General features: G+C 25.9%; 1 long non-coding RNA gene across 1 annotated transcript; it reads right to left on the bottom strand.

Moving 5' to 3' along the window:
* Positions 1 to 694: 694 nt before the first annotated feature.
* LOC147816166 (uncharacterized) lies at positions 695 to 16,836 on the bottom strand. The gene is made up of 4 exons (XR_015431069.1): positions 16,776 to 16,836; positions 8,831 to 8,879; positions 6,986 to 7,035; positions 695 to 1,474 (listed from the first exon to the last, which is right to left on the bottom strand). It is a non-coding gene; the product is annotated as an uncharacterized LOC147816166 (long non-coding RNA).
* Between the last annotated feature and the right edge of the window lie 1,337 nt (positions 16,837 to 18,173).

The following is an 18,173-nucleotide window of genomic DNA, read 5'->3' as shown; positions in this document are numbered from 1 at the left end:
CTGTTTTAAAAATCAACTTAACTGAATTGATGAGCAAGTTTTTACAAAATTGTTTACATATTTGCTATTATTCTGGGTAGAAAAAACATAGCTAATAATCCTTCAATTAATAAAAAAAATTTTTTTTTATGCATCCATCATGTACAAGTTATTTTGAATTTATTGTATGTTTATTTACTAATATGATTAACCATTTTTAAAAATAATTTATTAGTTTCTTTTACATGTTATTAAGTCTACCATGATGAACTGTTTTAAATTCTCACTTTGAAAAAGTGAATTAGCGAACGTTTTTCTCCTCTTTTAAGCAATTATTTTATACTTTATTTATTTAATATAAATGCTTGTCATCAATATTGGAAGTTTTTCTCACTATAATTAATTGTATTTTAATAATCAGAATCTACTGATGTTAAATACTTAATTGTGGCAAGTAAAAAAAAAAATAAGTTAGCTTAAAATTTTGATTGCTCTATCTATTGATTCATATAGTAACTACATAGAATGGTTGATACTGAAGACTCAATTCAAACATTTAAATGTTAGTCTAGTAAGTAACACAAAAATAAGGAAAAAAAAATACGTTCCTTCACTGGAAGTTATGGATTTTTTATAAATATATATATTGCTGTATTTAAAACCAACCCAGAGACGATTTTGTACTTGCACTTATTACACAGTTTATATTGCTATGCGTTCAAGCGAATGAGAACAGACACGAATCAAAAGGGCTAACAATTCAAAATTAAATTAAAATTTATTTGAATATAAAACTTATTATTTTCGAATTGCACTCGTGAAGGAAATGATCTATCGATTCAAATTTTATCTAACACAAATTTGGGAATCGTTATAATATTGTATTTAAAAAGCAAATGAAAAGTGACTTTATAAAACTGTATGGGTAAATTAAATTAGACTTTTCCAGACCGAAAAAGTTTTCTTTCCCATTATTCGAATTTGTAGTAATGATAAGACGTTGTAACAGTTTATCACCTTATGTTCAGCACAGCATTTTGTATTTGTGCTGGTCAAGGTAATATATATATGAATAAAAAATAAAATGAATATATTGAATACAAAAATGACTTTCTCTAAATTTAAAATGTATCTGCTAGGACTAGACTTGATTTTAAAATTTGTTTTGGAGGAAAATGATGACACCAACACGAAATATTATTTTAATTACATCCACCAGTATATGAATATATACCGGTATATGAATATACCTGCATTATAACAATAATTATTATGATCATCACTGCACGCCATCAACATACTGTCTCATAATACTGTCAATATAATACTGAAATAAAATGTTCGAATCTATACATAGAGGATCAAGTTCATAATGAAGCAAATCCAATTCAAGCGATCATAAATAGAGCATTCGTTCTGTAGTAATTAATTGAACGTCTGTATAACGACTTCCAGTAAAGCAGTCCCATAGATCTGAGTTCCCTTGTTGTAGACACTGTAATAAAAAGTACATTATTATTACCTCTTTATAACACATTTTTTATGATTATAGAATGATAACAAAGGCCTTCGTTTCTAAGTAGCAAAGAGGAAGACGGTTCTTTTGTTTTCATACAGGGTGGCCACTCAAATCAGATTTCAAATTTCCCAGATTTTTCCAGATAAAAATCTTAAAATTTCTAGGTTTTTGTTTCTTTTTTCTTATTAAGTGTAGGATGTGTACAAGAAAAGTGTCTATATCATAAAATATTTTATTCAAAATGTTATTTTGACAATTTGGCAAGATTTTTTATTTATTTTTCAAATGTTTTGGCACAAAATTTTAAATTAAAATTCATATATTGACCAACAAAAGAGTAAAATTAAATATTAATATATAGTTGGTTCTTAAAAAAAACCATTTTTTAAAAATATGTTATAAAAGGTTAAAATGAAATAGAAAAAATTAGCATTAATGCAACAATTATAACGATTTATCGACAAACATTGCCGTCAGCGATGGTAAAAAAACGTGTGATTGGTTGGCTTGCTGAGAAAAAATAATTCACAGATTTCCTTGAATGGGAGGGAGTAGAAAAAATTTCAAAAAAAGAGTGCAATATAAAATCTATTATCAAATTATAACCAACTCATTTTTGGAGAATTTTATAAAGTTAAAAATACAAAAACATTTTGTCAAAATAGAAAAAAAAATTACCACCAAAGCATCGGAACAAACTTGAGCCATAAATGGATTCAGCCCAAAGACAGTCTTTAAAAATAGAAGCTAATATCCTAAATCTTTTTCCACCTACACCAGAATCTTTTCTAAATTGCACAGTCCCATAGCGGTCAAAGGTTTCTGCATTCGTTTAGCAACAGTAGGAGAATTTTATGTGGCATTCTAGTTTAACAGCTGTAATGGAGCAAATTTTGATGCAAGCAAAGTATAGCTAAATTGATGATATTTCAACTGTTTGGCGATACATTTCCGTTAAAAAAAAGTGGATATAATGGATGAAATAATTTAAATTAAGAAAATTAGTAAATAATTTAAATTAGTGAAATTAAAAAAATTATCAAAGAAAAAATTTCCATCTTTTCTTTAAAATTCCCTGATTTTTCCAGATTTTTATCCAAATTTCCCTGATATTTCCAGGTTTTTTCCAGTATAAAAAAATTCCCTGATAATTCCAGGTTTTCCAGGTGGGTGGCCACCCTGTCATATTGTAAATTTATTTACCATAAATTAAACTATGCACCGAAAATAATTAAAATATTGCTTAAAATTCTCCAAAATATTTCTCTAATTTCTTTTCATTCATTTTCTGAATAAATGAAAAGAAATTATAAATCATTTAACAATCTAAAATTTTTTGCTCTAAAATGAGTCAATATTTTTAAAATAATATTTTTCTACAGAATTAAACAATTCCATCTATATCAATTTCAAACTAGATTCTTTTAAATTAATAATTTTTTGAAACTATAGATTGATTACAGAGACCTTAGTTTCTTATCAGTGAAGCAAAATCAAGGTTGTTGCTTTACTGATGTCTGGACATAAAAAAAGATCTATTTAGTAGTAAACTGTTAAACACCTGCCTTAGCTATTAATGATTTCTCATAGATAGTGAAAAAGGAGGATGGGTTAAATAAAGGGTTGATTAATATTGTTTCCTTCTGATATTGCCCAAATGTTATTTTATTATAATGCATAGATGTAGATTAAATTCATTATGAAGACTTATAAATGTTTGGAAACAGAAAAGTGTTCGAAAAAAGGTTGACCTCAAACTTCTTCTTTTCCAAATTGCTATAATACATCAATAAAAGTATCCAATTTAATAAAATAATCAATGTGAAAATGCAGAAGAAAAAATAAAAACATCGAAGTGATAAAAGAAAAATAAATAAAACAGCATAATTTATATGAATGTTATAAGTTTGAAAAACAATATTTATTTCAGATAAGATTCCTTCAGTTCCTTCAGTCCTTAGTGAAAAATGTTCGTTGAATCAGAAAATTGTTATATAATTAGATAACATCTAGAAGTAAATAGGTCATGAGCTAAAGAAGCTTTAAATTATTTATATAATTGATATAAACGTTCAATATTAAATTTGCTCCAAAACACTCATTTGCTCCAAAACACACTCTAGTTCGTCTGAAATTATACTTAACATTATTCTTTTTTAATTCGCAATTAATAGAAATTATCAATTTATGTTTTAAATTTTTGGCTATTATATATTAGCTGAAATCAAAGCTAATAACTCCTTTTTTCATGGATGATGTTATTTTTCCGTTGCCATTCAGAATTGCAAGAAAATCTGCAGGATTTTTCTCATTATTGATGCAAACAAATACTAAATTAAAACAAAACAAAAAAAAATATGAAGGAAAAGAATTTTAAAGTCATAAAATAAAAGTTTTATTTTAATTTAACAAAAAAAAAATCAAATTCTGTATGATATACGAGAAACAATAAACAAAGATAATAGCAACAATTAAACAATAAACTAAGAAAAATTAACATAAAATAATAAGACTAACTAAAATTAATAAAAAAATTCATATAAACTTTCACAAAACTAAAATGAAATAAAAAATATATATATAAGAAATTAAATCATATTCTAACATTCAAGCAAAATTAATAGATCTATAAATAAATAAAAATAAATAAATTAATTAATTAACTAAATAAAATAAATAAATAAGCAAAATAAAGTAAATAAGAAAAAAAATTAATAAAAAGAAAAATAAATAAAAAAAAATAATTATGCTAATATTTTACTAAAAATTAATTGCAATAATACAAAACCTTATACAATACAAATTTAAGTAAAACTCCAATCTATAGATAAAAAAGTGTTAGTAATTAAATAAATAATAATAACCTAAATAATAAAATAAAGTTGTGTTATAGAAGCACAAAATTACTAGAAAACTCAACAGTGAATTGAAACAAAACTACTTTTAAGTTTACTAAAGCTAAGCGTAGAGTAATTAAAAGTATTTAAAGAAAAAAGTACACAAAATACTCTAGCTCAAAATATCATTCACAATTCAAAATAAAATTTAATTTTTTGAATTAAACAATAGCACACAAATCTAAAATCTACAGGCAAAATAATTTAATTTTGCAATCAAACAAGATTAACTGAAAATTTTAACAATATATTCAGACTACAACTAAAGTAATTCTTCAGTAAAGCATTACAAGTGCAGTAACATTTTGACAGAACTAATAATTCGTGACAAATATTAATTGTAGTAATATTCAATTAAACCTCATAAAAATGTATGTACATTTTTTTTCTTCTACAAACATAAGTTTAGAAAACTTTCAACCTATAAAGTAAGAGGAAACCAAATTCCGAAAGTTAAGCAATTCAATTCTACCTTTAAACCTTTAAATGACATTAAATAAAAGTGTCTACAATTCGGAATACCAATGAAATTCTAAAGTAATAATAATTTAAAAATCAGATTAAAATTTTTTTTGAAAAAATATAAATAACAAATTTTGAAACTGAAACAAAAATAGGATAACAATAGATGGAAATAATAATGGTTCTATTAATGTAAACTGCTTACAGTGAGCTGCAAAAAAGAGATATCACCCTAAATAATTTTTGTTTTAATGAATGCTTTAAATAAGCTAAATAATTAGTATATTTATTTCTAAAATATGTCATTAGACACCAAAGTATGTTTTCTCTAAGTAAAAATATGACAGATTTGGCTTTTTAATTCTCAAAACATAAATTATATTATTTATTTGGCAAAATAAAATGAAATTTAGTAAATTAAAGAAAAAAACGTAGAAAAAAAATTATTAATAAGTAATAATTATTTTAAAAACGAGTGAAAAATATGCGTAAGAAAAATTAGAATATATAATCATGTAAATCAAAAAAATTTTTTTATAGAAACAATACAGTTAATAAAGATAAATTAATATTAATGGAAACTTATATTAATGGAGACTAATATTAATGGAAACTAATTTTAAATGTTTTAACAGTAAACTAAATTTAATACATAAATTAATGAAATAAAAAAAGAGTTGCTAATACGTAGAATACAAAAACTTAAATATATTATTTAAATTCAAGTAAATTGAAATCTAAAAATTAAACAAGTAAATATACTAAATAACTAAAATGTAAAAGTAGATAAAGTAATAACTATTATAAACTTATGTGTACTAATACTTAAATTAAATTCATATATAAGTAATATAAGAAAACACTTTTACATGCAAAAAAAAAACATTAACATATTATTTATAAATCAAAAATTGCTGTAATTGCATAACATTCAAAAATGAAGGTATACGAGTATTACCATTCATTAAACAATATAGATCAAATTCTACAATTTACAATATATCTATATATATATATATATATATATATATATATATATATATATATATATATATATATATATATATACAAAATAAAATTAATTAAACCAGTAAAAAGGAGAAAAGTATTAATATAAATTTATGCTTAAATTTTATAACAAAAAAAATGCAATTTACAAATAAAAACATTGATTGATAATAACCTATACTAAACTAAAAGTAATTAAATATAAAAAAAACAAAGTTAACAAATTAAAGTCCAATATAAAAATATATATTATTTATACAGCTAAAGATAAAATCTGTAGACAGAATAATGTACGAAAGAATCAAAAATCAATATATGTTACAAAAGCAAAACACAGACTAAAGTGAAACTTTTGCATAAATAAAATTAAGAAAAAACTTAAAAAGGCATTAAACATAAAAAAATTTCTGTAAATAACTCAAAAAAGTGTATTAAAATAACTCGACAACAAATTAATTAACAGGTATTACAGTTTCGAAATAATATTAAAATACGAAAAGATATTATCTAAAGGCATGAAATATAAAAACAAAAAATATAACATGGGTTAAGTAAAAGAAAATCAGAATTTCGTAAATCACATCAAAACATTTACTTGGAAGCTAAAATTAAATGAACACATAAACTAATATTAATGTTTTATACTAAACGTGTACTAATACTAAACTGAAACTTATAGAAAAATTAATGTAATAAAACTTTTAAAATCATTTTAAAAAAATTACTGTACAAAAAAAGTAAATTAAGAAAAAAGTAGCACTATCGTAACCTAAAACTATTTTAAAAATTATGGTAAGAAAAAACTTAAAATATAAAAAGGTGAAATAGTTTTAATGCGGCAAAAGAAAGTGATATTCTGTAAATTAAAAAGAAGTTTACCAGAAAGAACAAATGTCCCTTTTTGTAAAAAAAAATTCACAATACTGTTAAAAATAAGAAGCTTTTGAGTGATCACAGAAAATAAGGGCTTCCAATAAAAAAAAGGGAGAGTTGAGACCAATATTAGAAATAGCATCAAAAGAGTTTTCCAAATACAAAAAAAAAAAAAACTTCTACACACATTAAATTTAATTATAAAATAAATACAAATCAAAAGATTTATTAAAAATTATTTATTTACCTGAACAGATCTTCTTAAACTTAAGAGCTCTTCTTCAAGGATGTAGATTTCTGTAAAAGAGAATTTTTATAAATAAAAAAATTATATTACTCTTACCTACAATACAATATCATCATACAAAATGGGATAAATATATAAGGTAAGGTAAGATAAATATTTAAAATAAAATTAGTTGAAGATAGGTTTTTTTTTTCAGGTATGTAACGAATATTCGGCCTTTTTGTGGAACATTCGGTTCGTCGAACATTTGGCCAAATATTAGGCCGAATAAAATTTGTTAAATTATTTATAAAAATTATTTTTCGACAAAGTTTTCTAGGGGGAAATTTTAAAAGATTTAATAAAAAAACAATCTGAAATAATATATTTTGCAATGCATAATTAGAAATAGTTTTTATACATATTTATTAAGTTCTAAAACTTGTTAATTTATGCTCTGAAAGACACATGAAACTTTAGTTTTTTCTTTTTAAATAACTGTTAGTCTGTGTTTTCAATCTTTATTTCTAATTATTTTAAGCATTCCTATCAAAAGTTCTTTTTTATGCAATATCAAAAAAGTCGTGTGTAAATTTTGAAGAAAAAAAAGTAGTCACAAAAAAAGTAGAAAAAAAACATTAACATATTATTTATTCATAAATCAAAAAATGTTTTTTCAAAAGCATAACATGTAAAAATGAAGGTATACGAGTATTACATTCATTAAACAATATAAATCAAATTCTATAATTTGCAAACAAAAAATTATGCATAAAAATTTAAACAGTAAAAAGGAGAAAAGTAATAATATAAATTTATGCTTAAATTTTATAACAAAAAAATACAATTTACAAAACAAAATTGATTGAAAATAGCCTATACTTAACTAAAAGTAATTAAAAAAAACTAGTTAACAATTCAAACTCTAATATAAGAATATATATTATATTTATAAAGCTAAAGATTAAAAAAACTACGTAGACAGAGTAATGTGCCAAAAAAATAAAAAATCAATACCAATGTTGCAAAAGCAAAACACACACTAAGTTAAGTGAAACTATTGCATAAATAAAATTAAGAAAGAACTTGAAGAGGCATTAAACACAAAATGAATTCTGTATAATCCAAAAAAATGTATTAAAATAACTCGTCAATAAATTAATTAACAGACATTGCAGTTTTGAAATAATATTAAAATACGAAAAGATAATATCTAAAGGCATGAAATATAAAAACAAAAAATATAAAATGGATTAAGTAAAAGAAATTAAGAATTTCGTAAATTACATCAGAAAATAAAATTGGAAGCTAAAAATTGAATGAACACAAAAACTCTTGTACTAAAAGTGTACTAATGATAAACTGATACTTATTGAAAAATGTATTTAAATAAAACTTAATTAAATTAAGAAAAATTAAATTAAGAAATTAAATTAAGAAATTAAATTAAGTTAAAATTAAATTAAGAAAAAACTATCACTATCGTAACCAAAAACTAATTTAAAAATTAATTTAAGAAAAAACATTTAAAAATCTTAAAATATGAAAAGGAGAAATAGTTTTAATATGGCAAAAGATAATGATTTTCTGTAAATGAAAAACAAAATTTACCAAACAGACAAAAATGAACAAATGTCCCTTTTTACAAAAAAATTTCACATTGTTGTTAAAAATAAGGACGTATGTTAAGTATAATGAAGCTTTGGAGTGATCACAGGAAAGTAGGGAGAGTTGAGACCAATATTAGAATAGATTTAAAAGAGTAAAAAAAAAAAAAAAAAAAAAAAAAAAAGAGCTTTTGCACACATTAAATTTAATTATGAAACAAATACAAAACAAAAGACTTATTAAAAATTATTTATTTACCTCAACAGATCTTGTTAAACTTAGAGCTCTTCTCCAAGGATGCATATTTCTGCAAAAAGAATTTTTATGAATGAAAAAATTGTATTACTCTTACCTACAATACAATATCATCATACAAAATGGGATAAATATATAAGGTAAGGTTAATATGTAAAATAAATCAAATTTTTAAAGAAATTCTGCTAATATAGACCTCCCTGCAAGTTCTAGATTGTTTCCTTTACATGGCAGAATTTTCTCCCGATAAAATGAAATAAAATAAACATTTCATTTAGATATACTATTAGATATCTCATTAGATATGATTAGATTTTGTTATTTTATGACCGTTGCTGAACAGCCGACCCAATTTTGGGTTTATGACTACTAATGTTCAACTCTGTAGTCTTGTTATTTTGAACCAATCCAGAGGACGAGGAAACTCTTAGATCAGTACCTCCAGAGGAGGTACTGATCTAGCATGGAGAACTTTGTGACTCGACAGATTTAACGTGCACCGGTCACCATATAATTCATGGGGAGTGTTCGGCAGACGGGGATCGAACCCACTCTCTCTTAGACATGGGCCCGGTGCCCTACTAACCAGGCTATCCCAGTCTCGATATCATTTGATTGCATTATCTCATTAGATATCACTTGGCCTTAAATAAAAATAATTACTAAATATGGTTTTCTCAACTATAGGTAAACATAAACAAATAATTAAAATTCATGTTTATATTATCTACAGCCTAGAAACATAGATGTAGAGACTATAAATTAACTGAAATATTCCTTAAAAACTCTATAAGCTTTCTGCATTATTCACTTTCCTCATCATATATTCCTAAAATACATTATTTTGATTAATTGCGATGCTTTTTATTCAAAGTTAAATCATGCATAATATTTCATTATAACTACGAATATAATTATGATTCACATTATACAACATCTATATGGAATAAAGCTAAAATTATTGAAACTCATAATTGGTTTTTCTAAAAATAGGACACAATAATACTTTAGGATACGAGCTATATTACAACTATTCAGTTCCTATTGCAGGTAAACAGTTGTAAATTGTCATCAATCTGAAGATCTATTTAAATTCTTTTATGTCTCAATTAAGGCAGATTTTTTGACTTAAATAAAATCAAAGTGGTTGTCCGATCTCATTTTTTTAACTTTTAATAATTGCAGTTAATGCTTCCAAGCGCCAAAAAAAAAAGAGAGAAAAAAAAGATATCCTGAATAATTGTTGTTCTAATGATCCGATTTTTACGAGCTAAGTGTCAATCTTAAAGGTTCCAGAGAAGGATTTCAAACATGTTAATTAACTAGTTCTGGCTATTTTATTTTATAACAGTCGTTGAACAGCCGGCCAAATTGTTAGGTTTACGACTACTAATGTTCAACTCCGTAGCCTTGTCATTTTGTATCCAATCTTGAAGACAAGGGAACTACTAGATCTACTATTAAGAGAAATTTTGACTTCGTGAAGGACTTTTTGATGATACTAACCCACATTTGCGTTTCATGGAGAGGAGAAAAACGAGAACCTCCCATGGTTAGCCTGACTGCCAAAGGACTCTAACATATAATCCGTCTACCACTGAGGATATTTCACGTCAGCACAGTGGTTGGTGCAAGCCGGATGCGAATTCGTAGCTACCAGATATCGTGGGATTCGAACCCGGCTCACCGCAATGAAAGGCGAACGCTCTATCCTTTCAGCCATCGTGGCTTTAGTTGTTATTATTAATTACTTTACAAAATCAGGCACAAAAACGTATTTTCTCTGAATTAACGCATCTATGATTTTTTTCATAGTTTGATTCGTGAGCCCGATATCTCAGGGGATAGAGCGTTCGCCTTCAAATAAGGAGAACCGGGTTCGATCCCGGCGACGGCTGGTCGATATCCGGCTAGCACTGACCATTGTGCTGACTTGAAATATCCTCGGTGGTAGACGGATCATGGGCTAGAGTCCCCTTGCCGTCAGGCTAACCGTCGGAGGTTCTCGTGGTCTTCCTCTCCGTGTAAAGCAAATGATGGTTAGCTCCTAGAAAAAGTCCTCCACGATGGCATATTTCTCTCTATACTTAATCCAGAAGTTTCCTCGTCTTCTGGATTGGGTTCACTATTACGAGGATACGGATTTGAACATTAGTAGTAGTAAACAAAAAAATTGGGTCGGCTGTTCAACAACCGTAATGAAATAAAATATTTTAATTCGTGACCCGCAATATAGGGGTGTAGACAAAATTTCAAAAAATTGGGGAGCTAGGAAGCTACATTTAGTGTAGTCCTAAAATAAGGGAAAGCAATTAGGAGGAGTAATTTAATAACCATAAACTAACTGTCTGATAGACAAGATAGAATTACTTAGTATTTCTCGGTTGCTGAACAAGGAAGTTGAGATAATAAAAAAAAGAAACCTTATTATTTATTGTATTGTGTTCGCTGAGATCGAGAACACTTTTTTCAATAGTTAATACAAAAATATCTCGAAGTTTCTAGGCAACAGACAATTTTTGGGCTTATTTCTGTCTAAAAGACAAAGACTGCTTTCCTTTTAAAAAAATTTAATCGATACATAAATTTTTTATAATTTTACAAGATTTGAACACCTGAACTTTGAATGTGGCAAGTTGTATATTATGAGTATATATTATAAGTTGTTTTCAACTTTTTTAAAGTTTTCGTTGTACCAAATTTGCATTAGTTCTTTATACATAATTGTAAGGAAAATCATTAAGAAGATTCCGTAAAAATGTAGAGCATCTGGAAGAGATTATAATGCACATTATTAAGATTTTACACAATTCACGATATTTCTTTTTTCTATTATTGAAAAAATTAGCTCATTATTCATGGCATTTCAAAAGTATTGAAATATGAATGTTTAAGAATATTGTATGATTCACTTTTTTTAAATCGTTTTATTTTGCCAAATATGTGAGCTACGTGTCTTTTTTTTACGGTAAAGACAATTTGCAAAGAGCATACTAATATTTCTATACATTCTAAAACGAATTTTCGTAAATTTTCCATAACATTTTGCAGAGCATGTTCTTTAATTACGATCTGTTGTATTTATCATAGAATATTGCTTCTTTGCTTAGTTCTTTTTATTATGTAAACTTACATTATGATTCTTACATACATATATCTAATATGATAGTTTCTTTTAAAAGTTGAGTTCGTAAGGTATTTAAGAAAGTGAATCGTGGCAGCAAATGTATTTTATTACGTTTATATTCTCCACAACATTCAATTATAAATTTCAATAATTCCAAATATCTGAATATAAAATTTTGAAACTTTAATTTAAAGTAAAAGATAACTTAAGATAACGTAAAAGATTACTTGAAATTCAAATAACTTATTAATTTTAATATAGATGCAATTTTTTTAATGTTTTATGGAGCGCATCTGTTAAAATAATACAAATGTTTGTCTTAGTCAGCATAAAATTCTTATCAAAATAACGATTGAGATTCGAATGTAGTATACTAAAAGTATAAACTTCATTGGCCTTAAAAATATGAAAATGGTAATAAAAGTGGACATGTTTGGAGCACTCAGAAATAGAAGCCCATTCTAAAGAATCGCCATACGTGAATGAAAAAAACCGAAGCGATTCTAAACAGAAAACGTGAAGTTGCCAGCAAAATATGAAAAGGAAAAAAAAAAAAGGAAAAATCACAGTACCCGAGAGTGACATAGACAACAAAAAATTGAATAAAGACAAAAAAAAAAATAAATAAATAATAATAATAGAAAAACCGCAGTGGCCGAGAGAGGTATAACAAGGCAAAATGCATTTTTACGTGTGGAGAAATGTTGAGAAACTACAAGGGAAATTAAGCATTCGTATAAATAAAATAAGATTTGTGAGTATCAAAATGCGCTGATGTGACACGGGTGGTTAAAAATGTTGGCATTGTCGAAGTTCAATGTATCCCCAATATTGAAAACATGTGCGGCAAAAAGGTGATTTATTGCATTTTTGATAGCTGTTTTATCTACTGTTTTCATTTATTTAAATTTTCAAAACGCGTCTGGTTGAGCAAGAGTTGCACTGGAATTCTCTGTTTTACTCTCGGCTAACACGGTGTTTCTCATTTTGTATTTTACTTTTATTTTCCATTGGTAAAAAAAAAAAGAAAAAAAACACTTTTTGTTTTAAAACAGTTTCGTTTTCCTCATTCACGTCTGGCAAGTCTTGAAAATGGGTGCCTTAATTTTAACGAGCTAAACATTTGCTTCAAACACTGCCCAACACAGAACTGGCTAAACGTGAAAGACGTGGTTTGAATTTTGGCTCTCTGAAAACATGTCGACTTTTACTTACATCTTCATGTTTTTTGAATATAACTGAAATTTTTCATTTGTTCACTTCAGAGTCTTGGCCTTAATCACTTAGTAACAAAGTATATTAAATGAAAATAAGTTTTCGCGAGATTAAAATAAGTTTTACGTAAGATAATCGTTTTCGCTCTTAATTTGAAAAAAATAATGACTTATAATTCATCGCAACTTTCTAAAAAAAATAAAATAGTGCAATTTACTTATTTTTTTAATTGTATTTATTCATTTATTATTATTTCTTAGTGCTACTCGGAAAAAAACATTTCTTAGGAATTTAAACAATTCCGTTTACAGTTGAAATTTTAAAAGTCGAATGAGACAATGTAATAACTCTTCCCATGAATCAAAGTTAAATAACCACAACGTCAATTACTTCGATCAACTTAAAAAAGAAAAGTTTAAAAATATATTTTTTACTAATCAATCTAAAAACTATTCTAGATACATATTAGGGTATATTTAAGGGCATATTTCGATAGAGTTTTATTATACACCTATTATTATATTTTATTTTACTTTAAATTGCTCAAAGTTATATGATTAAATGCATGAATAGTATGATGGTTTTCACTGCTTACCCTCATTTTTCCTGCCGTCTTAACAAAATAAAGAAATAATTTTAATACATTAAATTGTTTCTATTTGTTTCAAGCAATAAATTAATTAGCCCAAACTGATGCCAATTTTAGGGATAATAAAATCAGTCACAGTTCAATTGAACATTAATGAAACATTAACATTATTGTCTCCTTTACTGCGAAATAAGAACTAATTTTTTTTCATAATTTATGAAAAAAAAGTATATTGAAACAATTTTCTGGACATACTAAATACAGCTATAAAATAATTTGAAATCCTAAAACGTATTAATATAACTTATTTAAGTATAAAGAAAAACTTAAAGTTATAAAAAAAGAACAATTTTTTTGAGATGATTCTAAAATTAGCATGAGGTTGGAATTCTTTTTTTTTTTTTTTACAATTTTTTATTTTTAGTATTTGTTGTTAAACAAAATCAAGCCTACCGAGCATCATTTTCCTACTATAACAATACTTTATGAATTATGCTAAAATTGAGAATTGTTTAGTTAAAAGTTGATTAAAAGCTTCTTTTAACAAATTTCTTCCTCGTTATTTTTTAAAAAGGCAACCTTCTTAAAGTTAACGGGCAAAAGTAAGTCTGAACGTCAAAAAAAAAAAAAAAAAAATTGTAGCTCCGTAATTTTTTATCCATTTAAAAAACAAAGTATACACACTTTGAGTTGCGCATACATGCATTTACTTTTTATTACTTAAATAGGAAACAATATAAAAAAAAAAATAATTTAAATTCCTTTTTCGAAAATATAGCCTGCTGATTTAGATCGAGTAATAGATTGAGTAATTTCAAAGCAGCAGAATCTTTATAATTTTTTAATAGGGTTCAATTTTCAACTAACTGGCAATAATTCTAAGCTTTCTTTTATTAAAAACTTGACAATAATTTTTAAAAAAGTTTCGTGGCTTTACTCTCGATGTTACGCATATGCAGGTGAGTTCCATCAAAAAGCTCTCCACAAAGACAAAATTTCTCCCGATACTCGATCCCTTATCTTCTGGATTGGTTTCAAAATTTCAAGGCTACGGAGTTGTGCGTTAGTAGTCGTAAGCCTAAAAATCGGGTCGGCTGTTCACCAACGGTTATAATATAAAATAATTTAAAAACGAACGAGGGTTAAAGAAAAAGCTAAAACAATATATTAGTACATTATTGAATATATAACATACGGAGTAGTGTAGACAGGGATGAGATTGGCGCCAAAGGGCAAAAAATCTGAATTTCCAAGTGAGTAAATTTTACGTTGTCGATAGAAAAACAGGCACCTTTATAGTAACTAATTCAAGAAAAAAACTTACTTTTTACAAGAATCGCGATAATTGATTTTAAAATCGAGTGAATATGAATCGCGATAATGGATTTTGAAATCACGTGAATATGAATGAGAAAATACATTCTGCGTTATAGAATTTTTAAATCGCGTAAATACAAATTACGATTCATAATTTTTAGATCGCGTGAATGTGAATCCTATAGCGCCTTACTTTAAAATCATGTATAAATACGAAAATCGTTGTGTGATATTATAGCCGCATGAACAAATCACGACATAGGTTTTTAAAAACGCGTAAATACAAATCGTGATATTAGATTTTTAAATCTCGTAAATAAGAATCGCAATGTACAATATACAAATCGCGCGAATAACAATCCCAGCGCGCAACTTTTGAATCACGTAATTACGAAAAGTTATGTTTGATATTAAAATTGCGTGAATGAGAATCGAAATGATAGCAGATTCCGGGCTTGGGACTTCTAAAAGGGTTGTTTGACGCAGGGAAGTCTGAATTACGAAAATACGAGCTATGTGGCAGGCGGGCAGAAGTGAGGAAAATCTTATCTTCGGCGTGTAAAAGCGGAGAAAATAGCTAAAATAAGTAAAAATGCGAAAGGTTGGCTGCTATATAGTTTGAATTTTCTGTTTATCTTTGAAAATCAGAAATAAATATAATTATTTTATTTCAATGGCTGAATTCTCTGAAAAAGCGGAATATTTATTTTTTTAAAAAAAGTTTAACTTTCGGATAATCAGAGTTTTTGATAAAAAGGCTGAAATTCGAGAGACGAAGGTGAAAAAAGCGGAAATCAGCTAAAAAGCGGAAAAATCTCACCCCTGTGTAGAGAATAATACTTTGAAAATTTAAGAATATAATTAAATAGTTAGTAAAATAGTTAGCTGCAAAAACACGCACGGGCAGGTAATTAAGAGATTATGTTTCATAATTTTTTTTAAAGAAATTGCTTAAAATTAGTGAATCAGAGTACTTATCGCTAGTACTTGGAAATCCGATTATAAGAACAGAAGTCATTTAGGGCGATATCTTTTTTTTCGTACTTAAACACTGCCTATGAATCATAAATATAATATATTCCTTGATAAAAATTTGCATAGCAAGAGTTACTTTAAGTTTATGAATTCACTAATGATATATCACACTAATACTTTCTTTACATTCAATTAATATTTTCGAAAAATATAATTTATAGTCTTTCGTTGATTAATATTTTCACGAATGCTAATTACTGTTCTTAAATCTCCGTCTAGAGTATTTTTATTACCAAAGAGTCCCATAGCCAGAAAAAAAATATACATGATAATATATTACCGTAATTCGAAAACAGGGAAGGCCGAAAGGATCAATTTATTTTTATTTCAAAAAAGCAATGTTTATTTTTTATTATATTTTGTACTAACTTGTACAAAATACTTTTTTCAAATAGCATGCGTACCAAAAACATGCTTATTTTAATCCAATTTCTTTTATAAATAATATTAATAGTTTGATTTTGTTTTTAAAGTGTTAAGTGAAAACTGAAATAATTAGAAATTTTTTTTTCTTAATATTTTGTTTGAAAATTATAAAACTGGATAATAAAATTTGTTTCTAATAAAGTGATTAGAATTTCATAAAAAACCTAGGAAATATTAAAACATTTTATTCAATTTAAAGAGATTTTAAGATGGTTAAAGCATGAAATTAAAATTCTTACCAGAAAAGTGGTGTAGTACACAAATTCTTCTCCTTCATGGAGCTATATAGGCTGCAGTTAAGCCTGTATAATGCAAAAAAAAAAAAAAAAAAAAAAAAAAAGAATATTCAAAATTTCAAATATCACATTAAAATATAAACTAATCAGGGCACTGCTAAAAACAACTTATTGAATATGTCACAGGTGGCTAACTCTAAAACTACTACTTTTGTAGCAACTACTTTTGTAGTAACTACATAGTAACTACTTTTGTAGCAACCACATAGCTAAGCTACAACATCGCCACCATATACAAGGCAGTAGATGCTCAGACATCGAACTGAATGGACCTTACACTTATTTCTCCTTTTCTTAATTAATTAAATTTATGTTTGTTTGGCCGTGTGCTATATGTGTACTATTAAAAATATTTGGCACTAAGCTTTTTCCCTTATTTTAAGCCCCCCGAGATCTAGCTAGGGCCACACTTTTAAATTTATATATATATATATATATATATATATATATATATATATATATATATATATATATATATATCAGGGTTGCCACAGTGAAAAATGAACAACAATAGTTGCTTTTAGTAGCCTCAAGCATGAAAATAGTTGCCTGAACAGGAACAAAAATTTATCAAAAATAGTAGTCAAATAACTAAAATTATAGCTTAATTGTCAAATACTATTATTAGGACCGGGCGATGTCAGAAATTTTAAATCGCGATACATCGTCAGTTAGACATCACAATATAGTAATGTATCGCAATTTAGCATATGTTCAAAAATTACCTATGGGAAATCTTTAAATCAATCAAAAATAAATAAAAAGGAATAAATCTATTACAAAAGAAAATATTAATTCTAAACATATTCTACTATGACATCAATAACATTGCTTAATTTTTTCAATTAAATTAATAAACAAGTTCAAGTAAAAGCAAACCCAAGCTTTATTTCATTTTTCTTAAATTAAAAATTATTTACGATTTATTGGTTTAAAAATAATAATACTGTAACAAATTATTTTACATACATGCATTAAAAATTAAAAGAAAAAAAAAAGGGAAGTGGAAATAAAACCAAAGAAATATTCCCTTCAGGAAATTTTTTTATTTTTTATTATTTGTTGAAAAAAAACATGCTTTTGAAACATCATTAGACCCTTTTTTATTTACTTATTTAAAATAATAAAAAGTAGTATTAACTAATGGTCAAATTCTGTACTTAATAAATGTAAAAATATTTTTACTTATTTATTATTATTTTCATTTTTGAAAATAAAATCGACTAAAGATCTATTTGTTTAAAAATGATACTGACTATCTATCAAATTATAAAACAAGCAAGTATTGAAAGAATTTTAATAAAAACTTTAAAAAAATACTTTAAGTACTAATGTAAAATT

The sequence above is a fragment of the Parasteatoda tepidariorum genome, chromosome 2 (assembly GCF_982258835.1).
Source record: "Parasteatoda tepidariorum strain Cologne lab strain chromosome 2, Ptep-v5.0, whole genome shotgun sequence".
Taxonomy (NCBI): domain Eukaryota; kingdom Metazoa; phylum Arthropoda; class Arachnida; order Araneae; family Theridiidae; genus Parasteatoda; species Parasteatoda tepidariorum.
This window is presented reverse-complemented; position numbering and strand designations above follow the sequence as displayed.